Below are 23,480 nucleotides of genomic sequence, written 5' to 3'. Positions count from 1 at the left end.
GGTTGCAGGACACCGCGATTTCCATTGCGGACCGTTGGTGACTGAGACTCGTTAGCCTCAGTCTAGTCTTATTATTTGATCAGCCCCAGTCCCGGAGGAACAGACTGAATGTGCAGGCCTCCGTAAAACAGGTTTTTGAAAAGAAACATGTCAACCGTCATGGAGCGGGAGGAGGTGGCAGCTGATATTTTCAGGCAGGGAACCGGACGAGGGGCAAGCAACCCCAAAGGACCCAATGCTGCAACAGACCCTCTGAGCAATCTCAGAATCTTATACGACTTTGGAGAAAGCCCAAGAAAAAGAAATTTGTAAATGGTGGGTAGCGACCTTGCTGCAGAGGTATTTAGAATGCGATAGAATACCAAGAGGTCTTCGCATTTTCACAGTCCTATCCTATGAGAACCCAGATCCACAACTATTAAAGGAATGGTCGGAACATACATAAGAATCAGCAAAAGGAATGGTCAGAACCCTAATCATATATGCCTGGCGCGATCAAGAGAAATTACTGGAAGAGATAAAAAAATCGAAGAAATGATCAACAAGGACAAAGCTACAAAGCAAAGTGAAGGACTTAAGAATTCCATGATGAAACACTTGAAAGAATATGAAACCATCATCCGACGACGTAAGCAGACTAAATTCCAAAGAGACGAGCATAACTACGCTACAGGCCGCATCTTGACTTTCACACGGAAATTTGATGCCCCCAGGAAAAAGATGAATCAATAGGGTGTCGCTGCTGCCTCCAATAGGGAAACCTCTGAATCGGAGGTGGAGACGTCAGAAGGCAAACATACGACTGCCACAAATGATAGAGGCAGTACCAATGAGCCACCTTATTTTCGGGAATACAAATTAATCAGAAAGTCATGACGGAGACCATTGCCAAGAACCCATCCCACCAGAACAGCAACAAAGAAACGAAAAACAAGGAGGGGTAAGAAAGGAAGGAGGAGAAGAACCCACTTCCAGAATCACTCGCAGTATGGGGAGGAGGGGCAAGTGGTAGAACCAAGGGAAGAAATGACTATAATCAATCTCTCGAATAGAACACTCATTCGGGATGAAACAAAAGTTTTGCAGCTGGGCCTGGCATTCTGCCCCATATCCGGGTTTGAATATGCAAAAATCCGCATTGATCTATTTAAATATGTAAGAAAATTAAAATTGCAAAAGATTTATCTGTTACACCCAAAGAAATCAACAGATAGGGAAATCTGTGACATGGACAAAAACATTTTTTTAAATTCTTTTTTCACAATTCTCACAAATAATTTCATTCCAAGCGCAAAGATCAGCAAATTCGAATCGACAATTGCCGGCTTCCACCTACTACCGGGTCTCCAGTTACACCACAGTGAGGATAAACAGACATTTTTTAATTGTCTGTTTACTCTTTTCATGCCCAGTCGAAAACTGGAACGTCAACTCTCCTACCTCTTTGACCCATTTTCTCTTCATGATATGTTGGACTCTGCTCCATGTTTCTATTGCAGTTTCGCTTTTTTCTTACTTGGCAACATTATACAATTGAATATATTCATCAGGTCCGCATTTATTTACATTATAGCAGGAATCCATGTATTATTTAATACAGATGCCTTTATGTTTGGTCTCTCAATATGCCTACCTATATCTTCCTTAAAGTGACTTGTGCTAACGATTTTCCGACACATTGCCCCTACCGATCGATCTTTTCTATGTCTTCATATTCTTCTACCTATGAGGTTGCAAATAATCATACATAAAGATAGAGGTAATGCTAACAATGATGGTAATAATAGGCAAATTTTCTTATATAAAGTGACATGTGCTATAGTACCTCAAAGTAATTTCAGTAGTGTGATGGGTATCTTAACCAATCCTTCTGTTACCCATGCACTCTCAACACTAAATTAGTTACTTATACTTTCTACGAAGGGGACAAACAATAATAGTACTGTCTCCAATTGATTCATAGTCTTGTCCTATTTTACATAAAGTCTCATGTGCTGCAGTATTTGTTTACATTTATTCTAAGGCTTTTTCTAATTGTCAATCCATTGCATATTCTCCGTTGTTGTGGTCTACTCTAAAGTGCTGGTGCCTGCCCATATTCAAATGGATCCAGAAGGAACACCTGTATACACGCTTTGGTTATATCCTCTTCTAAAGTTATAGCCACTTCAAAATATATATATGAATGTATGTATATGTATATAAATATATATATACTTTTTATTTAAGAATGTTTTTTCCTCGTCAAGGATACTGTGTAGCAAATTATTTTATAAAGTGACATTTCCGTGTGGTACACAAAGTTCATCCCAATAGTGAAGCCATACTCATGACTCTGCAAGTCACATCCATGTGTTTAGGGAATCAATTACCTTTCCCTAATTAAAGTGAAATAGTTGACCTCATGTCGCAGTTGTTTTCAGCAGGTTTTTAAATTTGGCTCAGCTTAACTGATGAACACAATGTACACAAAAGATGGCACCCCAACAACCGAAACTGAAACTGGGTAAGCTATTTATAAGAAATAAAAGTGGTCTCCTTTTGACTCATGTATTAAGACATTCAACATTTGGATCAGGAAATGGGCTGCCTCGTGAGAGTTAAGTCCTAACTGTGAATACAGAAATTCCAAGCTATTTTACTTTTCGACACACTTAGCCAGACTGTATGATTTGGGGCAAATCACTTTATCTCCCTTCACTGCAGTTCTTATATTTGTCAATACTGGGAGCACTTTTAAGCTAACATCAGCATCAAGCAAACAAGACATTTGCTGGACACCTTTCTTTCTCGGTGAATAGTTTCATACACCTATGTGCTGCTTTGATTCTGGGAGTGAAATCCCTTCCTAAAGAGCTACGTGGCCACGGAGTATGACATCTTTTAAACAACAAACCTGGGGTAATACCCTTGGACCCACATGACACCAAAGAAAGCAGTCTCACATAACCTCGACACATAAACAGTCCATTATGTTTTAAAACTTCCTTTTTCGAGAACTCTAGACTGCAGCATGTTTATAATAGGCGATTGGCAATATGTACCATACCAACACCCAGTTATGAAAACTAGCAAACGCTAAAGCATACTTACTTGTAGACGCTCAGCAGTCAGATTCATTGAATCACACGGGAGGGCTGCACTCCAGGGGGGTCGCGTTTGATGATACAGCTGGTAGCTGCCCGCCCCTTCTAGGTACTCCCACCTAACGCCGCTGGTCCTCAGCATGAGAGCGCAGGGAGGTTCTTTCTCTCTCCGCTCTCAGCTGCCTCGCAGCCGCGATATTTCGAGCTGAATAGCGCGTATTCCCTACCTCCTAGTCCTCCTCGGCTCCCACGTTTACCTTCCGCTCGCTGCGGACGCCTTCAAGAGCCGACGGTGAATTCGCTCATCCTGTGCGGCTCGTACCTGAATCCACACGGACCTTGACTGGCCGCCTTTCGCGTGACAAACTCCTATTCCTCCGGTTCCTGCACGAGAAATGAGAGCCCCGGCGCCTCGCAGGAGTGAGCCGTGCCCGCCCGGCGGGAAGGCCGGCACATCGATATTGTGTTGCGTGGCTGGTGCTGCACGGTCAGCCCGTGACTGTATTGTCTCGCCCCGGTCCTAGCGTGGAAAATCAGGTCCTTGCCTGGCAGGCGCTGAAGATTAGTTGTTAACTTCATGGCAAGTTTAGCGGATCCTACCGGTCATGTGGCGCAACACATGCCAACTGGCACCAACAGCTCAAATACTCAACGCACCAGCCAAGAAATAGTAACGAGGGTCTTGGCTCGGGAGACAACAAGCAAAAGGGTGGTTTCAAAAGTCAAATCCTGCAGCACAGCTAGTGTGGAAGACTTTTCTTTAATCTACAGTGCGCTATACTAGGGCCCACAACCAATCACTACCAGTGGAGCAAAACTTGACAAAAATAAATAGCTTTGCAGACTCCTGCTGTACGGCATGACCATCAGCTTAGGTACCTACTGTGCGGCTGTGTAAGCATTCTGCAGGTGACGTGTTTGAATCCCAGCCTTCTATGTTAACTGGCTTCAGAAATATGGTTACTTCATGACTGTTATTATCACCGCATCGTCGGTCAATGAACTCTTTATCATTAGTAAGAAGTATAGTGGGAATACATTTGTACAATATTTCCTCCTATATTGTAGGATATCAGTTGGTGCTTAAGATTTAAGCTGTCAAACTATCACTGAAGCCCTGGACTGGTGTGGCTAATGGTTCACTGAGGGAGCAGGTGTCAGCTCAAGCAAGTAATGTTGTGGGACTAGGAATGCTCCTCAGTGTTCAGAGAGGGTTCCTTTAAAGATGGCACACTCTTTCAGAGTTCAGTAACTAAAGTTTAATTTGTCGTGCATTAAGTGATATTTTTTTAGATTCTATTAAGAATTTGTTATAAATATGGCCACTTTTTTTTTTTTTTTAAAAGAGACCCACTTTTGTTGAGTTGTTTGTAGGTGCCTCTTCTCACCTTCCATATACACCTATTCGGCTGTTCGGAGGGTAGTGAATCCAGATGAATTTTTTTTTCTGTTTTTGCACTGCTCTTAGTGTTTTAATTTACTTTAGTGGTAGGTCGAAAACGCATAATGTGATTCCGGCATCCTTCCTAGTTCATCCAAGTTAACCACCACTAAAGTGGGGTAAGTGAAAGAAAGTGTTTATACATTATGCATGTGTTTGTGGAGCTAAATAAGGTAACTAAAACAATCTGCTTAGTTGAAACACTGCCTATGTGCAGAGGTATTAGACAATTGACCAGAAGTAATCCAAGAGGAAGGAAGAGGATTAAATGAATATGATTCATGTGCCCCAAAACTTGATTTACATTTTAAACCCATATCGAGTGCAATATTAGAGATAATTTTGGACAGAGTGCATAGTGAGGTGTAGACTTTGGAGGAGTACCTAGCACAGCCGCGGCCGGTAGTGGGAGTACCGGCCGGGCAATGACGTGGGGAGGGGGAGGGCCAGGGTGGGGGGTAGTAATGTATGGATTACGGACTTTAAAAGGTAAGTAAACATACAAATAAATAAAATGAATTTCCTTGAACACACTGCATCGCATTTGGTGATGCAGTGTGTGCAACGGAATTCGTTTTATTTATTTTTATGTTTACTTACCTTTTAAAGTCCGTATTCCATACATTACTACCTCCCACTCTGCCCCTCCCCCTTCCCACGTCACCGCCCGGCCGGTACTCCCACTACCGGCCGCGGCTGACCTAAGGATGGTGCTCGTGGGGAGCCAGTGGAGCTCTTTCAGGTGTGGTGTGATGTGCGTGCAGCTTGGGAGGTTGAGAGTGATTCTGGCTGCCAAGTTTTGAATGGTCTGAAGCCTTCTGGTGAGTTTTTGTTGATAGAGGCATAGAACGTGTTTCCATAGTCCAGCTTGCTTGTGGCAAGGGTATATGTAACAGTTTTCTGGGTGCTGAGTGAGAGATATTTGAAAGTCTTCCTCAGCATCTTCAGGGTAGGGAAGCATGACAGCATTAACTTTAGCTGTCATGTCAAGTTTGTGGTCAATGATTATCTTAATGTTCTTGGCATTGTGGCTTTTGCAACAACCACAGCCAGGACACAATCAAGCTACGACTAAGATGTATAGAAAAGAAAAAACGAGGCAGCAAGCCTTTCCCATCTATGCACCCAGGATTAGAAATAAGATCCCTGTTTCCATCCGGACTGCCCCATCGTTGCGCCACTTTAGGAAAGTTTGAAGACACACCTCTTTAAAGAACACTACATCACAACGGATTCACAGTCTTCAAACCAGCTATGTTTCCTATCATTCATTGATTTTATTCCCGTCTGTGATGCTGTACGGTGCTCTGCTACCTTTTGGCAAGGTTTGCACTATAGAAATACCACATACATACACACAGTTGTGGCAAGCTTGTGCACTTCGGAAAGTGTTGGAGTAGTAGTGGACAGATCTTAAGAACAAGGATGTGAGAGTAGTGCATTTAAATTGTTCTTCTGGTGGGAGAGTGAAGTGTGGGCTATCCCTTGGATGGGGAGTTCAAAAAACATTTTACATAATTTATTAAACTATAGAAAATGGACATCAGACTGGGGGTGGTCTATAAAGGGCAAGACTTTGACATATAATAACTTTCCATGCTTTATAAAAGTTCAAAGAAAGACTAGTGGAAGGAAAAGTTTACATGTCTGTGAATGGAGTAAACATAATAGGAAGGCCACACCAGAAAGTTCTGGGAGTCCTCCTGGATCCCAATGCACATCCTCAAGTACAAATCCATCAAATGGAGGAGTGTTGCAAGAATCTTGAGGGCAGTTTTTCAGATGTATTTACAGCTGAGCCTGAAGAACATGTGTACAAGATTAAAATCAGCTTTACCCAAGTTAAGATAAATACAGCTGAATGCATACACATCAGTGAATAAAGGAGTTAAACAGGCTGTGTGATCACGATTTGATTGTGCCATTGGAAGTTACTAAGTGGTTGGTACCTGTGATCCTAGCAAGAAAGTTGAGTGGTGAAATTCACTTTTGTATTGATCTAAGAGCTTTTAATAAGAATGTCATAGTAGACACATTTCCACTGCCTAACACCACAGATATGTTGTCAGTCATGATCTTATCCCTGCATATTACTATATCAAATTGCAACCCATCTTCGCCACAACTGTCAACGCCTTCTCAAGATTAGAGTCATGATCTTCTTGTTCCTTGCCACAGACCAATGCCTTAGCGCCAGGTACAGCCGATAGTCTTCTTCATGACATGGTGAAACATAGAGACAGTACTGGCCAAACCAAAGGGCATCCTGTAGTACTGATACATGCCTCTGGGAGTGAAGGAAGCTTTAGTTCATTGACCAAGACCACCTGGTGATAGGTTAGCATAATCAAGAATGGAAAAGATCTTTCCACCAGCTAAAGCCCAGACCATCTTTTGTAAGTTAAGCAACAGAGGGCAGTAAACGCAAATTGACTTATTTAAACTACAGAGATCTGTGCACAGAGTCTTTAAAGAAACGGCAACTGGGGAAACCAACAGTAATGACTTGACTTGTACAATGATCTTTTGTTTACACACAGTTTGCAATTTTTTTTTAAATTTCTCTCTGTAGGTAACAGAAACATCCCTTACTCTATGTATGTATTGGTATTTATATAGTGCAAGTCGCGCTAAGAAGCATTAGAGCGCTGCACGTTATGAGAGGGGTTAGGAGACCATCTACAAGATTGTGTCCATCATGTAGGAATTACACAAATACATTTTACACATATTTCATTTCTAGGCACAGGAAAATTAGGTAATCTGCCCAGAATCCCACAATGTTTAGTCAAGTGCCAAAGCTCGGTTTGGAACCTTTGTCCCAATTGCCAAAGGTAGCAGCTCTAGCCACTAGGCCATATTTCCTCCTATATGTCTAAAAGGCACATCCTTAAGTACAATGTGATGTTTAAGAGCCTTGTACTTGACTAACGTCTCACTGAATCCATCTTGAAATTTGTTCACAAGTTCCTAGGCATGCTCCTTTGTCTAATACCTGTCTAACACTCTACCTTGTATAGTTCCAAAGAGAACACTGGATTCGTTGGTGGTGATATAAAATGGAGGCTTGTCACTAGGCTCAAGCTTAATACTCAACATTTCTTGGTGGGGCCATCCAAGAATTGCTTCTCCTTTATCTGCTTCATAAACTTTACCCCCTCATATGGCTCCCACAGTAGTTCATATTCACCCAAAAATATCCTAATATCCCAACAGGTCAATTTTGTATGTCAGTGTTGTGCAATCTCCTGTTCTTCCACAACCAGTGATTTTTTCTGACTAGTGTATGATACACAAGACCCAATAATGGGTGAAGGAATTCTACCTTTTCTGCAAGGTCACCCTGTCTTTTTCACCTTTTGCTGGACCCTACATTTTTGGTAGTGTTACAACTCTGTGGTGATATATTCGGTAATGCAGATCTCAGAATAGGAATGTAACAGAATCTATCAGTGTTGTCAGACAGAGTCGGACTTCAATGGGACACTCAAACCATTTCATTATAAGGTAATAAACATAAGAACAACTCCCACACATAGGCTCTTAGGGTTGGTGTGGTCAAATACTGGCATAATTCCCCAATTTAACTGAACAATAGTCAGCAAAGGCACACATCCAAATTGTAAAGCAAAAGCAACATGTGCTTGAAGTATTTGCGTACATACCATACACTCAACTGCACAAAATGTGTAAGATTCATGTTGCACTTCTTCCATGTACCAGGGCAATAACATGCCCTTGCTTTAATGCAGGAAAATCCTAATGCATAACATGCTGTCTACCCTCTCGCACCACCTCGAGAGTAATGCACTACTCAAACCCAACCAAGCTGGGTTTAGAGCCCACACCAGCACGGAACTAGTCATGCTATCAGTGCTAGATGACCTACGCCTTAAAACAGATAATAAAGATCCCTGTGCCCTGGTGCTACTCGACCTCTCCGCGGCATTTGATACGGTCAATCATGACCTCCTTCTGTCGCGGTTGGGGGAGTTTGGCATCAAGGGCTCGGCCCACGCCTGGCTGACCTCGTTCCTTGGTGGACGGGTCCAGAAAGTACAACTGAATGACCTGGTGTCAGAGGCTGCTAAAATTACATGCGGCGTCCCGCAGGGCTCTGCCTTGTCCCCCTTGTTGTTCAACACGTATCTGCAGCCCCTCATTTCATCGCTGAATCTGATGGACTGTAATATATATAATTATGCTGACGACACCCAGATCATCATTCAGATAGGCAATTCCCCTATGGCTGATCAAAAACTGAAGAATATTCTAAAATTTACCGTCAATTGGATGACGGCAAACTTTTTAAAAATCAACCCGGATAAGACGGAGGTTCTTCCTATCACTACTTCATCTAGCCCCTGGTGCGACCTCCTTTGGCCCTCAGAATTAGGTAAACCCCCAATACCGGCAATAGCAGTAAAAAGCCTGGGCATAATCATCGACACAAATCTCACTATGTCAGCCCAGGTCTCGGCGGTGGTGGGCACCTGTGTAGGCCTCCTGAGACAACTGCGCAAGCTAGCTCCCATCTTAAAGGCAGACACCCTCAGAAGAGCAGTGTCAGCCTTAGTTCTGGCCCGATTGGATTATGGCAATGCCATGTATTTCGGCATCCCGAAAAAACTTACCAAGAGACTTCAGATCGTCATCAATGACGCGGCCAGACTTATTTACAATAAACCAAGAAGGACACCAGCCACCCCTCTTCTTCGGGAGCTACACTGGTTGCCAGTAAACCAACGAGCCAAGTTCAAAGGCCTATGCATTACGCAGAAAGCCTTATATGGGCAAGCCCCGAAGTACATAAAAAAACGCCTTGTCCCATATGCCCCCAACAGGAACTTACGCTCAGCCAACGCCGCTCTATTGATCTGTCTTAGGATCAAACGATCCACTATCGGTGGTCGGACATTTTCCCACACAATGCCTAAAGCCTGGAACCAACTGCCTGAAAATCTGCGCAAAGAAACCAGACTCCTGCCTTTTAGGAAAAAGCTAAAAACCGTGCTTTTCCAAGAGGCATGGGGTAATATCTAGTCTGTTCTCTTCCTGCCAGTATTCACTCGCCTGTCAAACGCTTAGAGACCCCGGGGTGATAAGGCGCTCTACAAGTCTAAAATACAAATACAAATACAAATACAAGACATCCCAATGCAAAGCTGATCCCAGGAGAGTCATAAAATTGCTGCCCATACCATGATAATCATTGACATTAATAAACCTAACCTCATGGTGCAAATGGATTTCGGTTGCTATTCAGCAACTGAATTATATGGTGAACCATCACAATTCAACCTGGCATCTTCAGCCAAATTTTATAAATGGATACAGAATCCATGTTGCCACCTCACCTCTTTGTCTCATAACGCCCTTGCCATTGCTGTGATCTTGCAGCTCCTGCAGACTCTGCTCATCACCAGTGTCATTTTAAAGGGTAAACCCAAATTGCGTCACTGGGACCTGGGTATATAGCAGTACATAGGAAAAATGGTCCCAGTAAACAATGTACAAATGCACAAATTATAACAATCAAAAACAATTGCTCAAACACACATTGTTATCATTTGCAAACAGTGTTATTTAATCACACTGGGTGTATGCATTATTTATAGTATTGTACAATTCTTTTCAAAGAGTGCCCCTGATGCAGGGAGGAGAAAGGGGGAGTGATGTGTTTGAAGTGAGGATAAAGGATAGGTAAGGAGTGCAAATCACACACATATATTATTGATACAAAGATGGGCTTATGTTTAAACCCAACACATTCTTGTTGTACACAGGTAATTAGTTAGCCATGCATATGTACATTGTCACAGTGAAAAATCGCTGTTGATCAGACTGGCTATATACAAAGAAGTCAACGTTTCGACCCCTGGTTCGTAGGTTACAGATTCCCTTACAGTGGGATCTTCATCAGGACAGGGTCCTGGGGATGGGGCCTAGGGATAAAGCATATATTGATCTTTAGGGTCAGAATGTAAGAAATTTCAAGAAATCAAAGGCACACACGGCTCAAAAATTACCATTTAGAAACCTCCACGTGTGGTTGGAGGAGTGTTGTGGGCGGGTGGGCTCCAAAGCGAGAGCGGGAACTGACCATCTTGCCTCCAACGCGAGTGGTCGCTCCCCTCGCTTCCTCCCTCACCCCTCATCTGTGGTATCGTAGCGCTGACCTTTGCATCTGCCTCTCAGCTAGCGCACTCGTTTGTTTGTTTAATATTATCATAGCGCTTTGACTGACTGTAGCGCTGACCTTTGCTTCTGCCTCTCAGCTAGCGCGCTCGTTTGTTTGTTTAATATTATCATAGCGCTTTGACTGACTGTAGCGCTGACCTCTGCATCTGCCTTTCAGCTAGCGCGCACGTTGTTTAAATAGTTTCATAGCGCTTTAGCTGACTGTGCACTGTTTTATATTTGCTGTGCATTACCTGTGATTTTATTGGCTGCTCATTGTCCGTGATTACATAGGCTGTGTTGCATCACTATTTGCTCTGTCTCCGCGCTCGAACCCGCTCCCACCACAACAGTATCTGTAACATATTTCGGACCTCATTGCGCCCCATTGCTCCTTGTTGTTATTGTTGCGGCCATTTTCCTGGTTGACCCGAGCCCTCCCTCGACCTCGCTCCCGCCTCCCAGCGGCCCCTCCCACCCACGAGAGCTACGGGCCGTCCTCACCCACACAGAGAGCTGTGACCATCTTGCCTCCAACGCGAGTGGTCGCTCCCCTCGCTTCCTCCCTCACCCCTCATCTGTGGTATCGTAGCGCTGACCTTTGCATCTGCCTCTCAGCTAGCGCGCTCGTTTGTTTGTTTAATATTATCATAGCGCTTTGACTGACTGTAGCGCTGACCTTTGCTTCTGCCTCTCAGCTAGCGCGCTCGTTTGTTTGTTTAGTATTATCATAGCGCTTTGACTGACTGTAGCGCTGACCTCTGCATCTGCCTTTCAGCTAGCGCGCACGTTGTTTAGATAGTTTCATAGCGCTTTAGCTGACTGTGCACTGTTTCATATTCGCTGCGCATTACCTGTGATTTTATTGGCTGCTCATTGTCCGTGATTACATAGGCTGTGTGAACTCGAGATTGCATCACTATTTGCTCTGTCTCCGCGCTCGAACCCGCTCCCACCACAACAGTATCTGTAACATATTTCGGACCTCATTGCGCCCCATTGCTCCTTGTTGTTATTGTTGCGGCCATTTTCCTGGTTGACCCGAGCCCTCCCTCGACCTCGCTCCCGCCTCCCAGCGGCCCCTCCCACCCACGAAAGCTACGGGCCGTCCTCACCCACACAGAGAGCTGTGACCATCTTGCCTCCAACGCGAGTGGTCGCTCCCCTCGCTTCCTCCCTCACCCCTCATCTGTGGTATCGTAGCGCTGACCTTTGCATCTGCCTCTCAGCTAGCGCGCTCGTTTGTTTGTTTAATATTATCATAGCGCTTTGACTGACTGTAGCGCTGACCTTTGCTTCTGCCTCTCAGCTAGCGCGCTCGTTTGTTTGTTTAATATTATCATAGCGCTTTGACTGACTGTAGCGCTGACCTCTGCATCTGCCTTTCAGCTAGCGCGCACGTTGTTTAAATAGTTTCATAGCGCTTTAGCTGACTGTGCACTGTTTTATATTCGCTGTGCATTACCTGTGATTTTATTGGCTGCTCATTGTCCGTGATTACATAGGCTGTGTGAACTCGAGATTGCATCACTATTTGCTCTGTCTCCGCGCTCGAACCCGCTCCCACCACAACAGTATCTGTAACATATTTCGGACCTCATTGCGCCCCATTGCTCCTTGTTGTTATTGTTGCGGCCATTTTCCTGGTTGACCCGAGCACTCCCTCGACCTCGCTCCCGCCTCCCAGCGGCCCCTCCCACCCACGAGAGCTACGGGCCGTCCTCACCCACACAGAGAGCTGTGACCATCTTGCCTCCAACGCGAGTGGTCGCTCCCCTCGCTTCCTCCCTCACCCCTCATCTGTGGTATCGTAGCGCTGACCTTTGCATCTGCCTCTCAGCTAGCGCGCTCGTTTGTTTGTTTAATAGTATCATAGCGCTTTGACTGACTGTAGCGCTGACCTTTGCTTCTGCCTCTCAGCTAGCGCGCTCGTTTGTTTGTTTAATATTATCATAGCGCTTTGACTGACTGTAGCGCTGACCTCTGCATCTGCCTTTCAGCTAGCGCGCACGTTGTTTAAATAGTTTCATAGCGCTTTAGCTGACTGTGCACTGTTTTATATTCGCTGTGCATTACCTGTGATTTTATTGGCTGCTCATTGTCCGTGATTACATAGGCTGTGTGAACTCGAGATTGCATCACTATTTGCTCTGTCTCCGCGCTCGAACCCGCTCCCACCACAACAGTATCTGTAACATATTTCGGACCTCATTGCGCCCCATTGCTCCTTGTTGTTATTGTTGCGGCCATTTTCCTGGTTGACCCGAGCACTCCCTCGACCTCGCTCCCGCCTCCCAGCGGCCCCTCCCACCCACGAGAGCTACGGGCCGTCCTCACCCACACAGAGAGCTGTGACCATCTTGCCTCCAACGCGAGTGGTCGCTCCCCTCGCTTCCTCCCTCACCCCTCATCTGTGGTATCGTAGCGCTGACCTTTGCATCTGCCTCTCAGCTAGCGCGCTCGTTTGTTTGTTTAATAGTATCATAGCGCTTTGACTGACTGTAGCGCTGACCTTTGCTTCTGCCTCTCAGCTAGCGCGCTCGTTTGTTTGTTTAATATTATCATAGCGCTTTGACTGACTGTAGCGCTGACCTCTGCATCTGCCTTTCAGCTAGCGCGCACGTTGTTTAAATAGTTTCATAGCGCTTTAGCTGACTGTGCGCTGTTTTATATTCGCTGTGCATTACCTGTGATTTTATTGGCTGCTCATTGTCCGTGATTACATAGGCTGTGTGAACTCGAGATTGCATCACTATTTGCTCTGTCTCCGCGCTCGAACCCGCTCCCACCACAACAGTATCTGTAACATATTTCGGACCTCATTGCGCCCCATTGCTCCTTGTTGTTATTGTTGCGGCCATTTTCCTGGTTGACCCGAGCCCTCCCTCGACCTCGCTCCCGCCTCCCAGCGGCCCCTCCCACGCTCCGCCCCCTCCACTATCCATTTATGGACAGATGGACTTACGCGCAGCGTCCATGCGCTGCGGCCGCGCCGAAGGTGCGCCAAAGGTAAGCCCGTCTACGCCCGTCCGCGCCTGGACCGCGCCCAGCGCCAGACCCCCTGTTCCCCGCACTGTCCAGCCCACTCGCATCACATACGATGCCACCACCCTACTAGCCCTTAACCCCGGCCGTTCCCCCAACTGCGTCCAAGCCGCTCCTGGACACACCCACGGACCCTTCTCTTGCAACTCCTGCAAGTTCGACGGCACCAAAACCTACTCCTCATCCACCAACACCAAACAGAGACCTAACGCCAACCACCTAAATTGCATCCTGCTCAACACCCGCTCGGTCCACAGACACGCCATCGACCTCTGGAATCTCCTTGACACCATTTCTCCGGACGTCGCCTTCCTAACTGAAACATGGATGAATGCTTCCTCAGCCCCAGACATCACCATTGCCATCCCGGAAGGATACAAGATCATCCGTAAGGACCGCATCAAGCAAACAGGAGGAGGCATCGCTATCGTCCATAAGAACTCTATCCGCATTTCAACCAACTCTGACGTCAACCTTGCCAGCGCCGAACACCTCCACTTCCAGATCCACACCGACCCCAAAACCACACTCAGAGGCACCCTCCTCTACCGGCCCCCAGGACCCCGTGCACAATTCAGTGACGACATCATTGACTTTATCACCCCACACTCCCTCCCCTCCGAGGACTACATTCTTTTGGGAGACCTCAATTTCCACCTGGAAAAGAGCTATGACAGCAGCACCACTACCCTTCTGGACAATCTCGCCGACCTCGGACTCAAACAACTTGTCTCTACGCCCACCCACATCGCAGGTCACACACTCGACCCTATCTTCACCTCCAGCAAACATGTCTCATTCAGTCACACCACAGCTCTTCATTGGACGGACCACAACTGCGTTCACTTTATCTACAAAAGACCACAATCCACAACCATCTTCAACCCACCCTGCGAAGAAATTGGAACAAAATCACCATCGACCAGATCTCCTCATCGCTTCTTCTAAACCCCCCCGCCCTCTCCTCAAACCCCGACCAAGCAGCCATTAACCTCACCCAATGGCTATCCAACAGCGCCGACAGCCTAGCACCGTTGAAAAAACGTCAAATCAAACTAGGCAGCAAAAACGCCTCCTGGTTCAACGATGATCTCAAGAAATCGAAGAAACTCTGTCGCTCCCTCGAGAAGACCTGGAAAAAAGACCCAAACACCAGCAACAGGGACGCCTTCAAAAACGCCACCCGCATACACCACCAACTTATCCGGTCTGCCAAGAAAGCCGCATTCAAAGACCGACTAGACAACAACGCCCACAACAGCAAGGAGTTATTCAACATCGTCAAAGAATTTACAAACCCATCAGCCAACTCCAACGACATCACCCCCTCCCAAGCCCTCTGCGACTCCCTCGCTTCCTTCTTCCACAACAAAATCGCAGACATCCACAACAGCTTCGACAACCAACCCGGAAACCAACTCACCCAACCTTCTGCAGAACCGTCACCCCCCTTGAACATCCTTAACGACTGGAACCCAATCTCCACTGAGGACACCATCCGCCTGATGAACTCCATCCACTCAGGATCCCCAACTGACCCATGCCCTCACCACATCTTCAACAAAGCAGACTCCATCATAGCACCACACCTCCGAGATGTCATCAACTGCTCCCTCAACTCCGCCTCCTTTCCGGAAAGCTGGAAACACGCAGAACTCAGCGCCCTTCTGAAAAAACCCACAGCTGACCCCACCGAACTCAAAAACTACCGCCCCATCTCGCTTCTTCCATTCCCGGCCAAAGTCATCGAGAAAGCTGTCAACAACCAGCTCGCCGCCTTCCTCGAAATCAACAAATCCCTCGACTCCTCACAGTCCGGATTCCGAGCCAAACACAGCACTGAGACCGCACTCATAACTGCAACAGACGACATTCGAACTCTACTGGACAACGGAGACACAGTCGCCCTCATCCTCCTCGACCTCTCCGCGGCCTTCGACACAGTCTGTCATAGCACCCTCCTACAGCGCCTCAGAAACGGCGGAATCCAAGGAAAAGCACTGGAATGGATCACCTCGTTCCTCACCGGAAGAACCCAGAGAGTCCGCCTCCCACCATTCAAGTCAGAAGCCACTGAAGTCATTTGCGGCGTGCCACAAGGATCTTCACTCAGCCCCACCCTCTTCAACGTATACATGAGCCCCCTTGCGGCCATCGCTCGCCAACACAACCTCAACATCATCTCCTACGCTGACGACACTCAACTGATCCTCTCACTCACCAAAGACCCCAACACCGCCAAAACCAACTTACACGAAGGAATGAATAAAGTAGCCGAGTGGATGAAACACAGCCGCCTGAAACTGAACTCTGACAAAACAGAAGTCCTCATCTTAGGCACCTCTCCCTCCGCCTGGGATGACTCTTGGTGGCCAGAGGCCCTCGGTAAAGCACCAATCCCAACAAACCACGCACGGAACCTGGGCGTCATCCTGGACTCCTCACTCTCGATGACCAAACAAGTCAACGCCGTCTCATCATCTTGTTTCAACATTCTTCGCATGCTCAAAAAAACATTTCGCTGGATCCCCACCGAAACTAGAAAAACGGTCACCCACGCACTGGTCACGAGCCGCCTAGACTACGGAAACACCCTATACGCCGGTACCACCGCAAAACTCCAGAAAAACCTCCAACGCATCCAGAACGCTTCAGCCAGGCTCATACTAGACATCCCACGTAAAGAACACATCTCTGGTCACCTGAAAAACCTCCACTGGCTCCCCGTAAATAAGAGGATTACTTTCCGCCTCCTAACCCACGCACACAAAGCACTTTACGAACTTGGACCCGAATGCCTCAACACACGACTGTCCTTCTACACCCCCTCCCGTCAGCTACGATCCTCCAACCAAGCCCTTGCCACTGTACCTTGCATCAACAAAACCACCATGGGAGGCAGATCCTTCTCCTACCTGGCAGCTAAAACTTGGAACTCTCTTCCCACTCCCCTTCGTCTTACTCAGAACCACCTAGCATTCAGAAAGCAACTCAAAACCTGGATATTCGACAAGTAATTCTCCTCCCTTCCTCAAGCGCCTTGAGACCCTATGGGTATGTAGCGCGCTATATAAATCTTGACTTGACTTGACTTGACTTGAAGCACCTGAGGAAATAAAGTGCATAGTCAAAGAGGAACCTGGTAGCAAAGTTAAGACTTAAAGATGAATGGCACTCAGTGCCAGCACTCACTTAATTGGGAGGTGCGCCTTGCGGCATTGCGTTGTTCGAACCGCAGTGCCAGGTTGAGGGACACATCCTGAGTAATAAAGAAGGAATCCAGTCAGGGCTAGATGCCAGAGAATCGTTTAAAATACAAAGAATGGCACCGCCATGTCCAGAGGTTAAATTAAGTTCCAATAGGGCCAACCACACAAGAGAGTGGGGAAGATACAACTTTATGGTAAATTTTTACATTAGTAAAAATGAGAGTACAGAAAAGGATTGGTATCTTTGAACGTATATAGAAACTGGGTCAGTAGCTCAATCGATCTAAAGGGAAAGGAAAAAGAGTTGCGGTTAGCGAAACCGAACTCAAAAAGTCTTTGCATTGTGCAAGTACTAAATTGCTATCCTTGTCAAGGTCTTATCATATTGAATACGTTGTAGTCCATGAATGTGACAGAGCGTAGAGACTTCTCCTTCCGCTTGTTAAGAGGATGGGGCTCTAGACACAGTGGTTTACATAGGCAGATACTCACCAGGCCGTGCACGAGCGTGATGTCAGCGTGCAGACGCTTGATACCTTTCAAATATGACGAATAGGTATCGCGAGAGAAAAAAGATTGCTCCAAGTAAAGTTATCTACAACAAGTGAAAAAAAGAGGAATTCATTTATTAGTGTAAAAAGATGCTTATACGTATGTCGTAAAAGATTAATTAGACACAGCACATTCAGGAAAACTACTCTGCCTATGGTGCTTGTACAGAGGATGGGCGGCGAGAGCCTCGTATTTCTTAATGTGGTCGCTACACTCTAGTGGTGGTTTGCAGAGGACATGTATGATTGGGAGATAATCGTCCCACATAAAAGGGGTACAGCCAACATCCAGGTACCGCCTTAATATACATACTATAGTGTAATTGCCACAAGCTAGTAAAAGAACACAGAGCATGGTACACAGTATAGATGTCTGTAATGCGTATGGAAAGCATTCCTGATGTCATATGATAACTACAAAACTCATATAGCCAAGTGTACGGACATAAAGAGTTATGGCAATAAAGATATTTGCAGGCAACAAAATCACATTTCTAAAGCAAGCACATTGTCTACAAGTTTCATGACATAAAGACAGCAGTCATACATGGGTATATAAAGCTAGACTTGTTACTGGTGGTCTGAAACATGTGGACCAGTCGTGTCATTCTGGTATGAGACATGCTAGCTGGGCGTGACTGACCTCGGACTTGTTAAGGCAGTTCTGAATAGAGTCCAATAAGGACATCCATTTACATTCTCTTGTGTTGAGAATTGTTGTAATGTTGCCGCCTCTTGGACCAAGGGATGTCTTCTCCAGGATCACCCATTTAAGATTGTCAGGGCCGTGGTTCCCCATTTTGAAATGTTCCACTAGGGGGTGCTCCTTGGACTTCACACCTAATCCTGCTACAATGTTGAAGAATCTGGGCCTTGATTTTTTGTTGTGTTTGCCCTATGTATATGAGATTGCATGGACACACGATCCCATAGATTACACTGTTGGTATTGCAATTGGTCTGCTGTCTTTATGTCATCAAACTTGTAGACAATGCGCTTGCTTTAGAAATGTGATTTTGTTGCCTGCAAATATGTTTATTGCCATAACTCTTTATGTCCGTACACTTGGCTATATGAGTTGTGTAGTAATCATATGACATCAGGCATGCTTTCCATACGCATTACGGACATCTATACTGTGTACCATGCTCTGTGTTCTTTCACTAGCTTGTGGCAATGACACCATAGTATGTATATTAAGGCGGTACCAGGATGTTGGCTGTACCCTTTTTATGTGGAACGATTATCTCCCAATCATAATCAATCAATCAATCATGCCATTTGTATAGCGCACTACTCACCCGGGAGGGTCTCAAGGCGCTTGGGGGGAGGGGTATGCTACTGCTCGAACAGCCAGGTCTTGAGTTGTTTCCTGAAGGCGAGATGGTCCTGGGTCAGCCGAAGGTGGATAGGGAGGGAGTTCCAAGTCTTGGCAGCCAGGTAAGAGAAGGATCTTCCTCCGGCGGTGGCTCTTCGGATGCGTGGTACGGCTGCGAGGGCGAGGCTGGTGGACCGTAGCTGGCGGGTGGGCGTGTAGAAGGTCAGGCGGTCGTTGAGGTACTTGGGGCCCAGGTCGTGGAGAGACTTGTGTGCGTGGGTGAGGAGCCGGAACGTGATCCTCTTGTCGACGGGGAGCCAGTGCAGGTTCCTCAGGTGGCTGGAGATGTGGCTGCGTCGGGGGACATCCAGGATGAGTCGGGAGGAGGCGTTCTGGATGCGCTGGAGTCTTTTCTGTAGCTTGGCTGTGGTTCCGGCGTAGAGGGCGTTTCCGTAGTCCAGTCGGCTGGTAACGAGTGCCTGGGTGACAGTCTTCCTGGTCTCGGTCGGGATCCAGCGGAAGATCTTGCGAAGCATACGCAGGGTGTTGAAGCACGATGAGGAGACGGCGTTGACTTGTCTGGTCATCGAGAGGGAGGGGTCCAGGATGAAGCCCAGGTTGCGTGCGTGGTCGGTTGGCTTGGGTGCGGTGCCCAGGGCTGGGGGCCACCAGGAGTCGTCCCAGGCGGAGGGCGAAGATCCCAGGATGAGGACTTCCGTCTTGTCCGAGTTCAGTTTCAGGCGGCTGTCCTTCATCCACTCGGCGACGTCTTTCATCCCTTCGTGTAGGCAGGTTCTGGCGGTGTCGGGGTCTCTGGTGAGGGAGAGGATCAGCTGGGTGTCGTCGGCGTAAGAGATGATGTTGAGGTTGTGCTGGCGTGCGATGGCTGCGAGAGGTTTCATGTAGATGTTGAAGAGGGTGGGGCTGAGTGAAGATCCTTGCGGGACGCCGCAGATGACTTCGGTGGCCTCGGAGCGAAACGGGGGGAGGCGGACTCTTTGTGTTCTACCGGCGAGGAACGAGATGATCCACTCCAGTGCCTTCTCTTGGATACCGATGTTGCTGAGGCGCTGGACTAGGGTGCGGTGGCAGACCGTGTTGAACGCAGCGGAGAGGTCCAGGAGGATGAGGGCCACTGTTTCCCCCTTGTCGAGCAGGGTCCGGATGTCGTCGGTGGCTGCGATGAGGGCGGTCTCGGTGCTGTGGTTGGCTCTGAAGCAGGACTGCGAGGGGTCGAGGGATCCGTTCGTCTCGAGGAAGGCGGTCAGCTGTCTGTTGACGATCTTCTCGATGACTTTAGCAGGAAAAGGGAGGAGCGAGATGGGGCGGAAGTTTTTGAGATCGATGGGGTCCGCTGTAGGTTTCTTCAGGAGGGCGCTGATCTCGGCGTGCTTCCAGCTCTCCGGGAAGGTGGCGGTGTTGAAGGAGGCATTGATGTCCCACTTGTGGGACACCCCCGCGCCGCACGGCCACCAGCTGCTGCGTGTGCCCCTCTGCTGCGCCCTGCCTCGCTGCCTGCCTCACCCTGCTGTTTTTGCCATTCATTGGTGCTTGTTTTTCGGTTTTCTCAATCTTTGCCCGTGTTAGCAATTTCTGACGGTAATTTGTGCTTGTTTTTCTGTTTTCTCAATCTTTGCCCGTGTTAGCAATTTCTGACGGTAATTTGTGCTTGTTTTTCTGTTTTCTCAATCTTTGCCCGTGTTAGCAATTTCTGACGGTAATTTGTGCTTGTTTTTCTGTTTTCTCAATCTCTGCCCGTGTTAGCAATCTCTGACGGTAATTTGTGCTTGTTTTCTGTTTCCTTAGCCTTTTCCCGTGTTTAGCGTCTTTGCCTGTAACTTGTGCTTGTTCTTAAGTCTCCGGCCGTCCTCCGGCCTGTTTCCCGCCTCCCTCGCCGCCCCCGCTTCCCGCCACCACCGCCGACCCCGCCCCTTCTTTCCTTCTGTTCCCTCCCCGCTCCCGCCTCCCAGCTGCCCCGCCCACCCGCGCACTTGGCCTTAAAAGGCGACCGTGCGACACAGGTAAGTGTGACCCACTTGTGGGACACCCCCGCGCCGCACGGCCACCAGCTGCTGCGTGTGCCCCTCTGCTGCGCCCTGCCTCGCTGCCTGCCTCACCCTGCTGTTTTTGCCATTCATTGGTGCTTGTTTTTCGGTTTTCTCAATCTTTGCCCGTGTTAGCAATTTCTGACGGTAATTTGTGCTTGTTTTTCTGTTTTCTCAATCTTTGCCCGTGTTAGCAATTTCTGACGGTAATTTGTGCTTGTTTTTCTGTTTTCTCAATCTTTGCCCGTGTTAGCAATTTCTGACGGTAATTTGTGCTTGTTTTTCTGTTTTCTCAATCTCTGCCCGTGTTAGCAATCTCTGACGGTAATTTGTGCTTGTTTTCTGTTTCCTTAGCCTTTTCCCGTGTTTAGCGTCTTTGCCTGTAACTTGTGCTTGTTCTTAAGTCTCCGGCCGTCCTCCGGCCTGTTTCCCGCCTCCCTCGCCGCCCCCGCTTCCCGCCACCACCGCCGACCCCGCCCCTTCTTTCCTTCTGTTCCCTCCCCGCTCCCGCCTCCCAGCTGCCCCGCCCACCCGCGCACTTCGCCTTAAATGGCGACCGTGCGAACGCGCAGCGGTCACGCGCAGCGGGCGCGCCGATTGTGCGCCGAAGGCGCGCCAAAGGTAAGCCCGTCTGCGCCCGTCCGCGACCGGTTCGCGACCAGCGCCAGGACCCCTGGCCCCCACCGACGGAAGCCGATCCGACGAACCTACAGCGCCGCTGACCTCACCGCACTCAACACCGGCCGCATCCCAGGATGTCACCGAGCCGCCCCGAAGCACACCCACGGACCCTTCAGCTGCCTCGCCTGCAAGTTCACCTGCATCCGGACCATCCCTGCACCCGACAAGCCGAACTCCAGCAGCACCCACCTCAAGTGCATCCTGCTCAACACCCGCTCCATCCACAGACACGCCGTAGAACTCTGGAACCTGCTCGACACAACCGCCCCCGACGTTGCCTTCATCACCGAGACCTGGATGAACGCCTCCTCAGCCCCAGACATCGCCATCGCCATCCCAGAGGGCTACAAGATCACCCGGAGGGACCGCGACAACCAGACCGGAGGAGGCATCGCCATCATCCACAGAGACACCATCCGCATCACGACCAACACCGACGACACCCTCACCACCGCTGAACACCTGCACTTCCAGATCCACACCAACCCGAAGACCACCCTCAGAGGCACCCTGATCTACCGACCCCCTGGACCGCGCACACGATTCAGCGAGGACATCGCCGACTTCGTCAGCCCGCACGCTCTCCCCTCCGCCGACTACATCCTCCTGGGGGACCTCAACTTCCACCTGGAGAACAACAACGACCGCAACACCATCACCCTGCTCGACAACCTCGACAACCTCGGACTCAAGCAACTGGTGACCACCCCCACCCACCTCGCCGGACACACACTCGACGCCGTCTTCTCATCCAGCAAAGACGTCACCTTCAGCCACGCAACAGGACTCCACTGGACGGACCACAGCTGCGTCCACTTCACCTTCAGAAGAACGACGATCCACCACCACCAGCAACAGGTTGCCCGAAGAAGCTGGAACAAGATCACAGCCGACCAGCTCACCGCCTCCCTGAGCCAGCACCCTCCCGCCAGCTCAGCGAACCCCAGCCAGGCCGCCGACAACCTCACGAAGTGGATCAGCAACTGCGCGGACGAACTCGCCCCTCTAAGGACCCCGCCCAGCAGATCCTGCAGCAGAAAAACACCATGGTTCACCGACGAACTCAAGTGCTCCAAGAAGAACTGTCGAGCCCTCGAGAAAGCCTGGAGAAGGGAACCAACGACGGACAACATGACCACCCTCAAGCTCGCCACCCGGAAACACCACCAACTGATCCGCGCCACCAAGAAAAACGCATACAAGGACCGGCTGGACAACAACGCACACAACTGCAAGGAACTCTTCAACATCGTGAAAGAGCTCTCCAACCCCAACGCCGGAAACAACGACATCACACCGTCGCAAGACCTCTGCAACTCCCTCGCGTCCTACTTCCACAACAAGATCACGGACATACACAACAGCTTCAACAACCAACCAACGCAAGCCACAACCGCAACGACGCCACCATCCACCACCCTCCGCACCTGGACCCCGATCAGCACCGAAGACACCATCCGCACCATGAACTCCATCCATTCCGGATCTCCGACTGACCCCTGCCCTCACCACGTCTTCAACAAAGCCGACGCTGTCCTCGCACCCCACCTGCGGGACATCATCAACACCTCCTTCGACTCCGCCACCTTCCCTGAGAGCTGGAAGCACGCCGAACTCAGCGCTCTCCTCAAGAAACCCACAGCAGACCCCACCGACCTCAAGAACTACCGTCCCATCTCGCTCCTCCCGTTCCCGGCCAAAGTCATCGAGAAGACCGTCAACAAACAGCTGGCCGCCTTCCTCGAGACGAATGGATCCCTCGACCCCTCACAGTCCGGCTTCCGAGCGAACCACAGCACCGAGACCGCCCTCATCGCCGCCACCGACGACCTTCGAACTCTGATGGACAACGGAGAAACAGCGGCCCTCATCCTCCTGGACCTCTCCGCGGCTTTCGACACTGTCTGCCACCGCACCCTAGTAC

The 23,480-nt window shown here is 48.7% G+C and overlaps 1 protein-coding gene across 7 annotated transcripts in view; it reads right to left on the bottom strand.

The window, feature by feature from the left end:
* Positions 1–23,480, bottom strand: part of ZNF385C (zinc finger protein 385C) — a 1,559,117-nt gene that overhangs the window by 1,007,174 nt on the left and 528,463 nt on the right. Inside the window, exon 1 of one of the 7 annotated variants that reach the window (XM_078645424.1) lies at positions 3,409–3,557. The exons of the other annotated variants lie outside the window; for them this stretch is intronic. The gene's annotated coding sequence lies outside the window, so the exon portion shown is untranslated. Of the gene's footprint in view, positions 1–3,408; positions 3,558–23,480 lie in introns of those variants that run through there. 7 annotated transcript variants of the gene reach the window in all.

Source organism: Lissotriton helveticus, chromosome 5_1 (assembly GCF_964261635.1).
Source record: "Lissotriton helveticus chromosome 5_1, aLisHel1.1, whole genome shotgun sequence".
In the NCBI taxonomy this organism is placed as follows: domain Eukaryota; kingdom Metazoa; phylum Chordata; class Amphibia; order Caudata; family Salamandridae; genus Lissotriton; species Lissotriton helveticus.
This window is presented reverse-complemented; position numbering and strand designations above follow the sequence as displayed.